The sequence below is a fragment of the Echinops telfairi genome, unplaced genomic scaffold, assembly GCF_000313985.2.
Source record: "Echinops telfairi isolate 266 unplaced genomic scaffold, ASM31398v2 ScPeMD7_23;HRSCAF=83, whole genome shotgun sequence".
In the NCBI taxonomy this organism is placed as follows: domain Eukaryota; kingdom Metazoa; phylum Chordata; class Mammalia; order Afrosoricida; family Tenrecidae; genus Echinops; species Echinops telfairi.
In genome coordinates this window covers 53,847,367-53,863,240 of record NW_022103920.1, presented here as the reverse complement: position 1 = coordinate 53,863,240, position 15,874 = coordinate 53,847,367, and the positions used below count along the sequence as shown (strand labels likewise).

Genomic DNA, 15,874 nt, shown 5'->3' with positions numbered 1-15,874 from the left:
GTTTTATATAAAGGTTAAGTGCACATCAAGAAAACATCCCAACCCAGTGCTGCCCAAGCCCACAAGTCCAACATTAACCCATATGTCTGACACCAAACCACAAAGCTCTCCTCCATCTCACAAAACACACACAATGATGCCGACTGCAGGAGGAAAGCCGAATCAGTGAGCGTGTAAGCATCTCAGCGCTGGCAGGGGTCTCCACATAGCTGCTCCAGCACCCAGGGCTGCATTAGGGTAGGTCCATGTGGATTCTCCTTGGGGATGTCTTGCAGAAAGTGAGTCACGCCAGCTGAAGCGGGGAACGGGCTAAGGCAGCTGCACCCAGGTCCGAGTCACAGAAAGCAAGAGACCTGAGAAATAGAAAGGTGAGGTTCACCGAGCCATTTATCTCTCCACCCTTCAATTAACCCCACCTGTTTATCGGCCAGGTTGGCACAATAAACTTTATCAACATGTTATCTTCCAATTATACTCTCTGTCATTGAGTTGATTCTGACTCATCGTGGACCCTACATATACTCACTGACATCAAGTGGACATCAACTCATAGCGACACTATAGGGCGGGATAGGGCTGCGCCTGTGAGTTTCTGTGGCTATAATCTTCATGGGAGTAAAAAGTCCCATCTTTCTCCTGAGGAATGTGTCTGGTGGTTCCCAACGGTTGACCTGGTGGATTGCAGTCCAATATGTAACCACTATTCTGCTCCTCAGCCCTATAAATAGAGGGCTTATTCCTGACTTACCAGGTCTGTTCTCTTAATCTGCTTATCTAATGTAGTGTCAGTGCCACATGATTTAATTATAGCAGACAAATGCTCCATACTTACCTCCGTTATATAGAGCTGCCATAACAGAAATAACATGCGTAAAAGGCATTAAATTAGAACATGTTTTCTCACAGTTTAGGAGACTAGAAATTCAATATCAGGGTGCTGGCTCTACTAGAGGCCTCTTTCACTGTCCACTCTGGAAGCAGGCCCTGTTGTCTTCTTCAGCTTCCGCTCCTCAGAGATCTTCCTGTGGGTTGGCATCTTTCTTCCCTCGCTACTGCTCTCCGTGCCTGTACAGTTGCTTTTATAACTCAAGAGATTGCTGCAAAACACACTCTCACAAAGCCTGTTTCATTAACGTAACAAAGACATCCTTTTGCCAAATGGGATTATAACCACACGCATAGAGATTAGGGATCAAGACTCATATTTTTGAGGACACAGTTCAATTCATGGCGGGGCTTTGTTAGATTTGTGAATCTTCCAGCTCAGGTTTTGTGGATGGGAACCAAGTAACATGGATGCATCTTTTGTAACTAAATTGTGTTCTATAAATAAACAGATTTCAAAGATATTATTATATTGCACCTGAAAATGATCTCTTAGATTAATGTTTAAAACAGATTACTCTAGCACTTCCATAAAGCCTACAATACCGAGAAAATAAGACATTTGCTGATAAGCTGACTGCAGAAATTAAACTAGAAATATAAAGTTGTTATTATGCTGAAAGCAATTACTACAGATTCTCCCCACACGCCCAGTCATAAAGACTATGACAACATCTTCTGGATCTAGTTGTGAATCTTTCCATATCCCAAGGCTACTTTTAGTGCCATGTCATTCAGGAACTGGCTCTGGAACCTGTTCATCCACCATTCAGATCTACTTGGGTTTTAATAGACATCATTTTACTTTTAAGATTATATTGAGTATATATTACTACTGCTGTTTCAGGTGGGCACAAAACCTTTATGAACTTGAAGTCTATGAACTCGTCTGGTTCTCTTCCAACAACAAATCTTTACCTCAAAAACAAATTCTCTCAACTAAAAGACAGCTGCATTAATTTACACTCTTGATTATTTAAAGAAAATAAGAATGAATGTGGGAACATAGATTCTCAAAAAGAGATGGTTTTACCATGGTTCTTTTTAACTACTGTTGAGTCAGCTTCTGATCCAAGGAGACCCTTGGACAATGGAGTTGATCCTAAACCACCCTCTTGATCAGTTGTGGATCATTGCGACCCACGGGGTATTCAATGTCTGGTTTTCAAAGTAGATCACAAGGCCTGCCTCCCTAATCAATCTGAAAATCTCAATTCTGTGTCTTAAATGCCTAATGTAGTCCTAAACCTGAGGCAGCCTTCAGAGAATTGGTTAAAAGTATGGGTTTCAGAGTTCATATTTCTGTAGGGAATCCTGCCTTCAAATTTCACTGACCATGTGGTATTGAACAAGCCTGTTAAGCTCATGAAATCTTCTTTTCTACCTTTTTACAGCAGGAATGATATAGCCATGCTTTAAAGTTTTGTGTTGGGACCAAATGAGATCATTCAAGAAAGCACCTGACTTAGATATCAATAAAAGTCAATACCTTTACTGTTTTGCCTCAAATGCATTCGATGAACTCACTTCCAGTACTTGATACAATTGCTCAGTAAGTTTTTGTTAAAACTTGCTGTTAAGGAATTCTGGAATGAGGAAACCATCCACAGCATGATATGAAAAATCTTTAAAGAATGTCTTTGAGATATTATCCATTACATATGACCCTTCTGGCCGTAAGCCCTTCACTATGTGTTGTAAATTCTAGCCACTATGCCTCTGGTTATAATTCCATTTTGGAGGGCGTTCTCGGTTACAGAATTAAGGTGGGATGTATTACTAAAGGGTGTGACCCAGTCACCATCTCTTGTTTCCTTTGGGGTGTGGTCTGCTGAGACAACATCTACACTTCCATCAAAGACTCTCCTTCTGTGGCATGGGCTTCCTGACTGAGCACTGGCGGAAGCAGGAAGACCTGTTTTGATTTTTGAGCAATTGTTGGCATCCTGCATTTGGCTTGTCTCTGACTGACCTCCAGTTCTCAGGACTTGAGATGCGGCTATCACCTGACCTGGTTTCACCAGCTTCTTCACTGCGGTTGCAAAGGGCCCTCCGGACATGCCTGAACTTTGTATTTGGGACTTAACAGACCCTACAATGACACGAACCATTTCCTTGAAGCTTTGTGAGCTCTGTGAGACATTACAATGAAATGCAGAACCCAGGAAGAAGAGGGAATATAGTAAAAGGATGAGGAGTTAACATCAGGGAAAAGGAAGAGGTGTATCATCTTGGAAAATTTGGACATTTTAGACATCTTTAATCTCCGCTTTCTTAAAAGTAGTCTAGCATTAAGTCTTCTAAAATAAATTAAAAAATTAAAAAAGGAAATTATGACCACAGTATTACAATTGGGATCAGCCTAGCAGGGCATAGTGTATTTAACAAAATTCAGGGAACTCCTTCTAATTCAGGTCACAAATCTTATTCATTCCAAAGTCTCCAAGACATTTCCAAATTATGTAATACCTTTTAAAAATTAAATGTGATTTACTATGTGTATAACTAAATATGATCAGTTTATATCTTTGCAATATTCTTTTCTATGTTCAGAGAGCCATAAATAAAAACAATGCCTTCATGATACTTAATGCCCCAATTCTTTTGTTTGCAACATATATACAAAACCGAAAGTGAAATCTGCAAAAAGCAGAGTTCTGAGGGGCTCTAGAGAAACACTTTAAGCACTATATTAATGTGCATCTCATTCATCTTGTCAAGGGAGAGGAATCATTCTGAGAAACGTTGGTGAAGGCAGTGATGTCTGCCAGTCAAGACCTTGCAATATTGTTCTACAAATGTAGAAAGAAAATTGGAAAAGATATGTTCCCAGTAGGTTATAATGAGAAAGTTGGCAAAGGGATATAGAATGAATATTTATTCAGGAAATATTTACTAAGTGCCTATGGTGCTTCCGAGACCAGGAAACAGAAATGATCAAAATGGAGATGGGCTGACTTTATAGAGCTCATAAGCCAATGGAGAAGACAGACTTTGCAATAAGCAAAAATTACAACTGTGATATGCAATAGGAGGGCAAAGCACAAGGTACTTTGTGAACCACTATCAAGGTAACTGAATCTAATGAAGAAGCATTGGGAACATTTTTCTGAGGAAGTGAATTTTAAACTAAGCCCAAAGAATTAATCCATGTTAGTGAGGACTTAGAGGAGAAGTGGTGTGTGTGTGTGTGTGTGTGTGTGTGTGTGCATGTGTTACAGAGAAATTGTGAGGAGTTGAAAAATGCAGAGAAAGAGAGCATGATAAGAGCACAAAGCGGATGACAGTGCACAGCAAAGCTCCAAGCAGTCTACGGATGCTACAGAGGTCACCGGCCATCATAGGACAGAGGGCTTTGGTGTTGAACCGTGGAGCACAGGGAAGCCATTACAAGTTTTATCTGCCATCTTAAAATGGTCACATGCACATTTTAAAAAATTACTTTTTAGCGAGTGAATTAGAAGGCATCTAGTATGGATGTGAAAAAATTAGTTTGGAAGCTCTTACAGCAGCCCAAGTAAAAGAGGTTAGTGGTTATAATGGTTATAGAGATTATTGTAATTGCTGAGAAAATATATAGATTCTGATTGGATAAAAGAATGAAGGGGAGCGGCTACCTTCTGATACAAAGTAAGGGATGATGCTATAGACTAACGTGTGGCATGCCTGAAAGCAAGGTGTGTGGGAGGACAGGATGAAGAGTCTGATTAAGCAGTGTTCAGTGTGAGACATGCTTAGCCAATCAAGTGGGGCTTTCCATAGCATCATCTTTAGAAGTTACTGTCTTTACCAGTAATGCAGATAGAGAATGAAGGAGATTGGACTATAAAATAGCATGAAGGCTTCTTTCCTTTTATATGTGGAATGGTAATAAGGACATTATTGCTGACCTAAATGAGTTATAATATTTTATTGTAGTGCATAGTGATTCCACAGCACAAAAAGAACAAAGCTAGAAATTATAGCAGAATATCTAGCAAACGAAAGGCAGTTCCTAGGGCAAACAATCCTACATCTTGCCAATTAAAAGGAAAATGAAAACTGCAAGGTCACAGCATGTTCTGTCAAACCACAGAGATAATACATGTATGTGTGTAAATTACAGAATCCCTTACTGGACAGAACTAACACTGAAGAACCCAAGTAAAAGATAAGAATTAGGACTCATCAGTGCCTCAACAAAAGGTCATACAGTTAAGTAAATGTTTTACAAATGGGTTACATTACGGCTGTTAGCATCGTACCTCTATTTTCTGTACATTAGAATCATTTTAGAGATTTTTTAATGGCTTATTTTTAATAATAATAAAAAGACAACTTGTAATAAGCAAGATGTATTTCATCTGCTTTTCACAATGGAATAGACTTTAGACCTCAGTTAATCAACTTTGCATACCTGCAAACTTGGACTGAAGATTTAACTAAGGCAAATAGATTGGGTGTACTTTGGATTCCACTTCTCTTAGGTCCCGAAGATTGATAATTAAAACAGGTTGGTCTGGCAAATCCTGGGCAAAAATCACGATGAGAGTAATTTTACACAAGGGTGAAGCAAAGCAGTTAGAGAATGATTTGTACCTCTCTCCCAACATGTATTCTACACTAACCAATCTAATATCCTACTATTAGAATCCCATCCCAATATGGTAAGAAGTACAAGTTCAACCTCAAAAAAACTATGTTGTTACCTTGGCCCCTTTTCCTACTGATTGTGTGGCTTTGGGCAAATTCCTGAACTTTCAGGGACAACAGTGCAATAAATCACCATTACTACATAAAATGACCTCTAAATCTTCTTAGTAATACAAACATGTCTGAATATAAAGAGGAATACTGAATCATGATCATTTACAGTGTAAATCATTTTAAAGAAACACTAAAAAATTAATGAATAGGCATTTCCGAAAACAACTCGATTCAATCGGCACCACATCAACTCTCTGTCATCTTTGTTTAAATATCACCTCCCAATGAGGCCTATCCTGGCAATCCTATTTCAAGTTGTAATTTTTCTTCCTAGCAGTTCCTTCACCTGCTCTGTTTTTCTAGCTTTCACCATTTTCAGTCACTTATTTTATTTCTGTTCATCTGCCAACCCGCCTCCCCTTCCTACCAAGTGTAAGTGTCACCTGTATAGGTATTTTTGTTTGCTTTACTCACAAATAAACATATGAAGCACACCTAAAAGCATATGGCATATAGTGGTAGGTGATCAATAAATATTGTTGAATGAATGTATAAGTGGGTGAGTTCCTTAGACAAATCTAAAAGCATTCCCTAACTTAAGTCATAAATTTAAAATAAAATTTAACCATTGGCATTGGTTTACAAACACAATGTTAGTTACATGTGGATGCATATTTTAAGTAGATTTTATCTCTTGAAGTAATAGAAACCGCTACAGAATTGAGCGAATATAAATTCAATGAACTGATGTGATCTTGTTCCCAGAAGAGAGTTCATTTGAGAATAGCCAAGTTCAAGGTCAATGAGTCATAACGCAACTAAAAAAAAAAGAAGAGAAAGGAAATAACCTTTTAATGAACTTTGGAAACTCAGAAACTGTTTAAAGTAATATTTCTTTATCATGTTTGAAATTCCTCAAGGATGATATCTGTGCGCAAAAGGTATGACTATAAAGAAAGTGAATGATCAAATAGATATACACCAGGATTGAGTCAACCAAATAAGTCTTGACTTCAAAGGAATTTCTCTTCTGAATACTCTTCAGAACAAATTTACTAAGCACACAAGAATTTTAATCTCATTACTCTACAGCCATATTTCATTTTTAACTAAACCATTTTTTCAGTAAATCATTCTGCATTAGCAACAATGCTATAACCCTGGTACTAATAGTTGGCCTTGCTGTTAGCAGCCCAACACAATACCACTACGCCACCAGTGCCTGCTAGCTAGTCTCAATACATTTTTAATGTAAAGAAAAAGAATAAAAACAAATCCATAGCTTACATTCATCTCTGTTTGACTATGCGTTGAAATAATGCTATTAATGGGCATTTTAGAAGCTCAGTGAAAAGGAAGAAAAACTAAATCACTATCTGTGCTGCACTTAGAATACCAGGAACCTACTGTTATCACTTCAATTCTGACTCACAGTGACCCTACATAGCGTTTCTGACGCCGTAAGTCTTTACAGAGGCAGACAGTCTGGCATGTTTGAACCATGGGTTTAGCAGTCCAGCATCTAACCTGCAGCAGCACCACGGCTCCTATACTTAGCACTGGCATTGGTAATACACCAATGGGGGTGTGGGGGTGGGGTGGGGGAGACAAAATCTGTACTCTCATAGAAATGCAACACTCAGACTCTATTAAAGGGGACAATACTAAAAACAAACCAAATTCACTACCAGCACGTCAACTCTGACCCCTAGCAACTCTTCAGAACAGAGTAAAACTGCCCTTTTGGGTTTTCAATCTTTATAGGAGCAGAAAGCCTCATTTTTTTTCCCTCAGAGCCTTAAAGCACTGACTTTGCAGTTAGCAGTCCAATTTTGTAACCCACTATGCCATCAGGCCCCTTCTAAAGACAACAAGCAAGACAAAAACGAGGACAGCAAAGGTAATTTTAACTTTTTACCTCCACAATTATAGCACATGGCAAGACAAACTGATTCCTAATCCATCAAACATAAAACCTGATACCCAAAGACCTCGTTATTTCTGTTCCTTTTGTATGTTACATTATGCCCAGCTTTCCACAAAAAAATTACCATCTGAAGAGACAGGCCAACCATCAGAACTAGACTCAGCTATAGCAAAGATTTTGGAATGTTCAGATCCAGATGTAAAATAACTGATTCATATACAGAGTGCTGATGGGAAAAGTGAGCAACCTGCAAAAATAGCTGAGTAACATAAGCAGAGAGATGAAAAATCTGAGAAAGAGCCAAAAGGAAATGTTAGAAGTTAAAAACCATTGAAACAATAGAATGATAAGGAATCGGAAAGAAGGAATAGGTGGAACACAGAGCAGTGTCTACATTACGCATGTTCTTGTAATACCAAACCCAAACAGGCAAACAAACCAAAACTCACTGGGCTCCGAAGGACAGGGCAGGCAGAACTTCCTCTGGGGGTTTCTGAACCTGTAACGCTACAGGACTACACTTCCCACCCCCGTCTTCCTTCTGAGGAGCTTCTGGTGATTTTGAACTGCTGACCTCACAGTTAGCAGTCCAATGCATACCCACTATACCACCAGGGCTCCTTTATATTGTAATGGTAGCTAACAAAACGCTTAGTATTTGTTAATGGCCATAGGACTGAACAACACAGAGTAAACCTGTATATAAACTATGGGCTCTATACTAAAGTGTCAGTATTGGTTCATCCGTTGTGACAAAAGTATCACACTAAAGCAGCGGTTCTCAACCTGTGGGTTGTGATCCCTTTGGGGGTTGAACGACCCTTTCACAGGGGTCACCTGATTCATAACAGTAGCAAAACTACAGTTACGGAGTAACAACGAAAATAATTGTATGGTTGGGGGGTCACCACAACATGAGGAACTGTGTTAAAGGGTCCCGGCATTAGGAAGGTTGAGAACCACTGCACTAAAGCAAGATGTTAATAGGAGAAACTATATGATAGGGGGGAGGGGGTATATGAAACTGCAAATTTTTGGCAAATCTGGATTTCTATAAAAAATAAACTATACTATAAGCTTACAGTAATTAATTTTATTATTATTACTGTTCATTTACTTTTTATAGATTGGGCTATGACATAATTTCTCTGTGCCCCTTTCCTCTGTGTACACATAGGCATTTTCTGCTATTATTGCAACATTTTGCTAGCACATTTAAATTTCGACTTTCCTCAAGTGAATGTGTTATAATGTACTCAGCCGCTATTAAAAAACAAAGCCACAATAAATAACATTGTGCCTAATTTTTTTCTCTTGATTATTTCTTCAGGGTAGATGTCCTAAAATGAATGAAGGAATTAGATGTATTTATGACATATAGTAATATATATATATATATATATATATTCCCATATTATTTCCTTATTCATTTAAGTACTTTTCTTCTTTTTAAATCTTTTTATTGGGGGCTCATACAACTCTTACCACAATCCATACATACATCAATTGTGTAAAGCACACTTGTACATTTGTAGCCCTCATTATTCTTAAAACATTTGCTCTCCACGTAAGCCCCTGGCATCCGCTCCTCATTTTCCTCCCTCCCTCCCTGCACCCCCATGAATCCTTGATAATTTATAAATTATTATTTTGTCATATCTTACACTGGCCGACATCTCCCTTCACCCACTTTTCTGATATCCATCCCCCAGGGAGGAGGTTATATGTAGATCCCTGTAATCAGTTCCCCCTTTCTACTCTACCCTCCCTCCACCTTCCCAGTGTCGCCACTCTCACCACTGGTCTTGAAGGGATCATCTGTCCTGGATTCCCTGTGTTTCTAGTTCCTATCTGTACCAGTGTACATCCTCTGGTCTAGCCAGATTTGTAAGGTAGAATTGAGATCATGACAGTGGTGGTGGTGGTGGTGGTGGGGGAAGCATTTAGGAACTAGAGGAAAGTTGTATGTTTCATCATTGCTACACTGTACCTTGACTGGCTCATCTCCTCTTCGCGACCCTTCCATAAGGGGATGTCCACATGTCTACAGATGGGCTTTGGGTCCCCACTCTGCACTCCCCCTCATTCACAATGATATGACTTTTTGTTCTTTGATGCCTGATACCTGATCCCATGGGCACTTCCTAATCACACAGGCTGGTGTGCTTCTTCCATGTGGGCTTTGTTGCTTCTGAGCTAGACGACTATTTCTTTACCTTCAAGCTTTTAAGATCCCAGACACTATATCTTTTGATAGCCGGACACCATCAGCTTTCTTCACCACCTTTGTTTATGCACCCATTTGTCTTCAGCGATTGTATCAAGGAGGTAAGCATACAATGATATGATTTTTTGTTCTTTGATGCCTGATAACTGATCCCTTTGGTACCTTGTGATCACACAGGCTAATGTGCTTCATCCATGTGAGCTTTGTTGCTTCTGAGCTAGATGGCCGCTTGTTTACCTGGGATCTTGTTTAAGACCCCAGACACTATATCTTTTGATAGCCAGGCACCATCAGCTTTCATCACCACATTTGCTTATGTACCCTCTTTGTCTTCAGCAACTGTGCTGAAAAGGTGAGTATCATGGAATGCCAGTTTAACAGAACAAAGTATTCTTGCATTGAGGGAGTACTTGAGTGGAGGCCCAATGTAGATCTGCTACTCATTTAATAATTTTCACCTCTCATCTTTTACTGTATTTTTATGATAGTCTCAGTTTTGTTGTCTCAAAAAGCTTTGTAGTTAACATTTTATTTTATTTTGTAGCTTTATTTAGAACAAATATCTATAATTATTTCCATATCATTTACTGTAGGTGCCCTACACTAACTTTTTCCAATCGTTGCACTTTTACCCTCAATTTCTTTATTTTTGTTCATGTCTTATTTTTTTATTGACCATTTTTAAAAGCTTTACTAGGATTTTTAGGTAATAGTATATCACACACTTTTAAAATATTACTTTATTTACTTCTCTTAAAAACACTAGGTGGATACTGTTATTTTCTCTATTTTTAATGTGTAAATCAAGGATTTGGAGACTGAATACTTTATCCAAAGCCATTCAGCTGAGAATTCTAATTCAAGTCCTACTGAGCTACCACTTAATTTTTACTTTCCCCTGATTGTACTTTTGTTCTCTCTCATGCTTTAATTTCTTTTTTAGGATATTTTTTGGGGTGGGGAGCAGTGAGTTTTTAATTAATTTTAAAAATCTAATTGTGATCTTGGGTAGGTTTATTTAATAGGCGCCAATGATTTGCTCAGAGAGAGGGGTGATCCTCTAAAGAAGGTTTTAGAGAAGTTACTACAAGTTGATAGCAGCCCTCAGCTTCTAGTGGCTGTGGAACTTTCCAATGAAAGTTTCACTCTAATGAAAACCAAGCAGTTAGTTAACTAGTCATAAAGCTTTCGCTAATGTCATACCCTTAAAATCTTCATACCTTTGCAGACATTTACTGGATCTTTATAATAAGTCATTTTGCCAAATTAGAGAAAAAATTTAATCATACAAAAATGTAATAATTGCCCAATGAAAGATACAGATGCCAAATGGACAGTAGGATCGGAGAGAGAAATAATTTCGTCTGGCCAACGGACAAGGGTTCACAGAGGTGTAAGATTCAGCTTCTATTTACCATTCAGTTGTCGAATGGGACCTTCGGCTTTGGCTCTTTTGAAAAATCACTTGAGAGCTATTTCGCTTAAGTCCTGAGCCCTCTTTTCTACTCCAGAGACTGTGATACTTTTGTTCAGTTTGATTGACTGGGTAAACTCTAAATAAGGATGGCTTGATAAATTCTGCTTGATCCTTGGCAGCAGCACCTTGCAGGGATTGGCCTGCAATAAGTTATGCAAAGGAAATGAGTTATAGCTTTCTATGCAAATGAAGTCTCTGTTGCCTACTAGGAGGGGATTGGTTAGCTCATGGCCTGGTGAGAGTGCCATGCCTTGCAATTGAATTTGTGTATTGAAGCTGCCAGGCTCACAGAGATTTTGGAGACAGAAGGAAATGAGGAGAAAGAGGGGGCAAGGGACGTCCTATAACAACTGTAATATGGATCCAAAGCTGTACTACTAAACATAGTGAGAGGCCCGCAAGGGACTCAGCAGTAGAGCTGGCAGTAACACATGACAAGACCAAAAGGAGTCTGTCTAGAGAGGGCCAAAGGAACCTGTTCTGAGGGGACCAAGAGTGCCCTGTTTTCAGAGGCTCAGGTGGAGCCTGCAGTTGGGAAGAACTGAGCATCCCTGTCCTGTACTGAAGGAAGAACACTTGATCTACAGTTTTCCTGGTCCCAACCTCTACCTGTACCTTAATCAACCACTTAACTATGAATATGGCCATTGCAATGGCTTCTCTATCACAGAAGAGAAGAAGAAACTGCTGTGGAGCAACCGCTGATGGCCCCGTTTATAAAAAGGTTAAGGGATAAAAGTGTCTCACCTCCATTTCATGGAATCAACTTCGTTATAAAGGTTTTTCTCCTCATTCCCTTTTGTGAATTTAGACATGTTCCAATGTAATTAATATCACTAGTCCTAAGATATTTTACATGGCTAAGTCATTAAGTCTCTTAATTTTAAATTAAGTTAATTTATTACCATTTGATCACAATTTTGTCCAAGTGTGGCTGTTACAGTATAGGCTAAATGATGGCAAATGAAAGAGCCTCTTTGGAAATGACTATTTTTACTTTGAAAGATATAGTGTGTGTGTGTGTGTGTGTGTGTGTTTAAAGACAGAGTTTCATAGGAAAAAAAATCCGAGTTAATCTGATGAAAGTTCAAATATGGTCATTCAAAGTCTCCTGTCGTTAAGATAGTCACGTGTCTTTCATACACAAAAGTCAATTATACATAAATGGGTAAAGAGTGCGTGAGTCGTTTATTTTTGTTGACACAATTGAGTCATCTGTATTGCTCTCTGGACTGGGAAACTCAGGTATATTCTTTCTCTGACTCAGGTCAGTTAAGTTCACTACTTTGACCTTTTGTGCCTTCTTTTCAAGATATTGAACTTTCAATTAAAACAGGCTAGCTAAATAGAGAAGCTAGGAAAAATAGGAGTAATTAACTATCATGTAGATCAAGAAAAGAAAAACATAGGATTGGGAACAAAAGGGTCACAATGAAGAATCTCCTATAGAAGCAAACATCTTGGGAAAAGGAAAGTAGGTGGGAAGTATAATAGGTAAATTTTTAAAGGGACATGACAAAATAACATATGCTGAGGAAGCTGAGATCAGAACATAGATCTGAAACCACAAATGTATAGAAATTGGACAAGTGGAAGTAAGATGAATTTTGTGCATTCTTTAATGGACTCTAAGATAAAGTGGATTCAAGCTAGATTTAGAAAAGGATGCAGAACAAAGGATATCATTGCAGACATTAGATGGATCTTGGCTGAAAGCAGAGAATACCAGAAAGATGTTAACTTGTGTTTTATTGATTACAAAAAGAATTCAACTGTATGGATCATGACAAATTATTGTAACATTGTAAAATATGGGAATTCCAGAACACTTCATTGTGCTCATCTGCTACCTGTACACAGACCAAGAGTCAGTTGTTTCAAAAGAACAAAGGGATACTAACTAAATGGTTTAAAATTAAGAAGAGGGTGCATCAGAGTTGTATTCTTTCATCATCCTTATTTAATCTGTGTGTTCAGCAAATAATCCAAGAAACACAACTATTTGAAGAGGCTCATTGAGGACCTTTGAAGTGAACACAATCATACTTGCTGGAAGCCAAGAGGACCTGCAGAACACAGAGTTCAGTATGGGTCAGAACTCAACGTAAAGAAAACAAAAACTATTACGAATGGACCAACAAGCATAATAAATGAAAAAGTATTGGAATTGTCCAGGACTTTATTTTACTTGGATCCACAATCAAGGTGCATGAAAGCAGCAGTCAAGAAATCAAACGACTTATTGCATTGGACAAATCGGGTGTACAAGACTTATTTAGAAGGTTAAAGAGTAAAGATGTCATTTGAGGACAAAGGTGCTCCTGACCCAGGCATACTATTCCTAATCACCTCATTTACATGTGAAAGAGGGACAATGAATAAGGTAGACCAATGGAGAATCGATGCATTTGAGTTATGGTTTTGGTGAAGAATATTGAATAGATCAAGGATGGCCAAAGGACCAAACAAATCTGTCTTCACAGAGGTGTAGCCAGAAAGCTCCTTAGAATCGAAGCTGGCAAGACTCTGTCTCATATATTTTGAAGATGTTATCAGAAGGGACCAAACCAAAAACTCACTGCCCTTGAATCCATTTCAATGAATGGTGAGTGATTCTAGGACATGTTAGAAATGACCCATGCAATCAGAAAGTTTCATTTTTCTGCTTCTGGGCAACTGGTAAGTTCGAGCTACTGACCTTGTGGTTAGCAAGCAGAATAACTCCTAACTCACTATGCCATGAGGGCACTTTCAGGAGGACTAGTCACTGGATGAGGACATCATGCTTGGTAGAGGGTCAGGGAAAAGAGGGAGACCATCCAGGAAATGGATTGACACAGTGGCTGCAACAATGGGGTCAACAATAATGACAATGGGACTGGGCCATGTATTGTTCTGTTGTACATAATATTACTATGATTAGTCTGATCCTTGTACAATGTATGTCCTTCCTAGAGATTTTAACTTGAAGCTCAAGCCTATAGAAATATTATAATTAGTATAATGTCATATTATCCTTTAGGGAAGGTTTAAAGCATCTTATATTATTGGTAGGAGAAAGGACCAAATGTAAATGGAAAAAGACAGCAGAAGTGTTAAGATTTAAAAATGCTTGCGATGAAGATGAAGCCTTTTATGTACATTTGCCTCAGGTGGGCCACAAAGCAAGAAATCAATATTTCCAATGAACATGCATATCCCATTAAAGCATGTTAAAATTCATGAAAAATTTATAAAGGAAAAAAACCCAAAAGTTCATTGTATGGCTAAGAAAAAAAAAAACAAGGCAAGAGAAATTTCAGTCAAAGATAGAAAGGATGGTTCTTAAACATGACTTATTTAAAGAAAGGAGAATTCACCTCACGCTCAATAAATAAATAAAATAACCTTCCTTCATTTAAAATTTTGTAGTAAACTTCTGAGAAGCCACTTGGATAAATCAGAGAATGTAGATTAAGGTTACAAAACCAACTCTTTCCCCTATATGTATAGCTACCAAAACCTTTGATGTGAGTTAACTGTGCTTTACAAATTAGAATAGTGACCATTGCATTTCCTTTCGAAGAAATCGAGTGGACAAGAAAAAAACGACAGAAAATATGGGGAAAAATTAAAATTGAAATAGTATGCAGAAATAGGCTATGGTTGTTTTAATAATCTAGAGTAACAAGCAACTACTGAAATGTTTCTGAGAAAACATCACCGTTGATCTTACAGTGAAAATGTTAAAATATCACATACTCTTTTTTTTAAAACATCTGCCACGGAATGTCCATTTAAAGTGACACGTTCTTTTCTATTCAAATATTAGACATTCTTCTTTTTATTTACGACTATAATGAGCTCTGGTGGTGTAATGAGTTATGCCTTGGTTCATTCTCTTTCCCTCTCCCCCGCTCCTAGCCCCCATGGTCGGCAGTTCAAAACCACCAGCTGCTCTGCGGGAGAAAGACTGTGCTTTCTACTCCTGAAACAATTGCAGCTGGAAAACCCACCGGGGGTCACTGTGAGTCAGGATTGACTCAGTGGCAGTGAGTGTGTGCTGGGGATCATCTACCTATCTAAACACACAGCATCTGAAAACAGAGGTCCCACGGCTGAGCTGGACACAGCGTATACATCCTCCCTTAAACGAATGTGTCCCTGATGATCCCAATAAAAGCCAGCTGCTGTGTGTTGCTGAAAGGCAACGGAAGCAAAGACCTTCCTCTAAGATATACAACCTCTTTCGAAATTTCTTGCAATGAACATTCAATATAACATTGACTAATCCTGCACAGCCAGGATGATAGGCTGGGTGCTGGCTACGCATCACGGTGTTGGCTACGCACCACCCCTCTCCCTCCCTCTGCCACTGCCCTTCACATCCGCTGGGATCTTGGGCAAAAATCTCTTCTCCCCAAATCCAGGTCTTGGTGGAGGATTGGGGGAAAGTCAGAGGTAGACTGGGCGGTTCCCAGGAAGGGTCGGGCTCTCCAGTTTCCTGAGCTTGATCCCCGAGGAGAAAAGCGCGTCTGGGATTTAGATTTCCCCTGGAAAAGTTGCGCGGTGGCCAAGTGGGCTGAGACGCAGGGTCCTCCTGGGCGCTTGGATCGTCCCCAGAAGGCTGGGAGGGAGCACCTTCGGGGTCGGGGTCGTCTCGGAACCGGCGGACGGCTGGCTGGTGGAGCGC

The 15,874-nt window shown here is 39.1% G+C and overlaps 1 protein-coding gene across 2 annotated transcripts in view; it reads left to right on the top strand.

The window, feature by feature from the left end:
- Positions 1–15,874, top strand: part of ABCB1 (ATP binding cassette subfamily B member 1) — a 177,909-nt gene that overhangs the window by 68,867 nt on the left and 93,168 nt on the right. The window lies entirely within an intron of this gene.